The sequence below is a fragment of the Corylus avellana genome, chromosome ca1, assembly GCF_901000735.1.
Source record: "Corylus avellana chromosome ca1, CavTom2PMs-1.0".
NCBI classification, from domain to species: domain Eukaryota; kingdom Viridiplantae; phylum Streptophyta; class Magnoliopsida; order Fagales; family Betulaceae; genus Corylus; species Corylus avellana.
Genome location: NC_081541.1, coordinates 2,081,231 through 2,082,681, shown reverse-complemented (window position 1 = coordinate 2,082,681; position 1,451 = coordinate 2,081,231). Strand labels below are relative to the sequence as shown.

At 40.7% G+C, this 1,451-nt stretch overlaps 1 long non-coding RNA gene across 1 annotated transcript; it reads left to right on the top strand.

Annotated features, from left to right (window-relative positions):
- Positions 1 to 14: 14 nt before the first annotated feature.
- On the top strand, positions 15 to 1,451 carry LOC132168085 (uncharacterized). Its single transcript, XR_009438755.1, has 2 exons — positions 15 to 322; positions 583 to 1,451. It is a non-coding gene; the product is annotated as an uncharacterized LOC132168085 (long non-coding RNA).

Genomic DNA, 1,451 nt, shown 5'->3' with positions numbered 1-1,451 from the left:
TATCATCTTTTTTATTGTCTAGCTTTGGTCTTATCAGCTTGTTATTAATTGGGGGAAAAGGTTCATGGTAAGAGATTTGTATATTGTCAATAAAACCGAGATTTTCAGGGTCCCCTTAACTTGTATTATCATTCAGTTTCCTTATGGTTATGATATAGAACTGAGATTTATGCAGCAATTTATAAATCTTACTAGTGAAATCATTTCTGCGCATAGCCTGACAGACCAGATGAGTTGAATAGAATTGAAGCAGCTGGTGGAAAGGTCATAAACTGGAATGGACAACGCGTTCTTGGAGTTCTATCCACTTCTAGATCAATAGGTATGTATATTAAGTTCCTACATGCTATGCCCATTATTTTGGAATCTACTAGTTTTTTAATAGAACAAAGATGGCTTGGTGTGCTTGTGACTACTCAAATTTAGTCTAATTAATGTAGGAAAGAAAATGGTGATTTATAATTGGGATGTTAAGAATGATGCCGTATGGAGTAATTATCTCCAAATTGCATTTATATATAGTACATGAAATATTGCTACGATCAACATTCTCTTTACTTAATTTCTGAACTTTGGATGCAGGTGATCATTACCTCAGACCATATGTCATTTCCAAACCGGAAGTCACGGTGACCAAGCGATCCGACAAGGATGAATTCCTCGTACTCGCTAGCGATGGTTTGTGGGACGTTATCTCAAACGAAGTTGCGTGCCAGGTCGTGAAGAGATGTCTCGATGGACGAATGAGGCGGAATTCCCTCGAGGCTGAGAATGAAAGCCATGCTGCTCGGGCAGCAGCAGTGTTGGCCGAGCTAGCAATGGCTCGGGGGAGCAAAGATAACACCAGCGTGATTGTTGTTGATTTAAGGAAACCCAGAGGCTTTCTCACTCGGTAGCCCTCTCGTTATCTTCTCTAGCTTGGTCCTGCCAAGCTTTAATTGAACGCATGCACGTGCAAGAAAGCTTGATCAATATTCCCGGAACCGCCCAAGGATTCAGACAAAGAAATGTCGGATATGGGAGCCTCAGAGTTTCATGGAATCGTGGGTACGCGTGTCGTTTAACATGTATAAATTCATTTGTGGTGATGTTTGATAACCATACCATACACCTTCCTTGAAATCATCACACCATGGTATTACAAGCATTACGAAATGGGTTTTTTTTTTATTTTTGGTGTGGCTAAAAATAAAAACAAAGCATGCTAGATTGTGGTGAGTATTTGTCACGTTGTGATGGGCTCCGCTTGTTAATGTTGTTGGGGATTCTTTTTTGGGGCAAGTGAAGCACAATGTCTATTTCAATGGGCTCAGCTTCTCTGTTTTTAAGTGTTCTCTTTTTGTTGGGCTGCTTCTCAGGCGGCCAATCCATGAACCAGGACTGATGTAGCCTATTTGCTTTGTAAGGTGAGCTCAATTTTGGGAGACTCCTTGCCTGGTTGATTGTTGAAA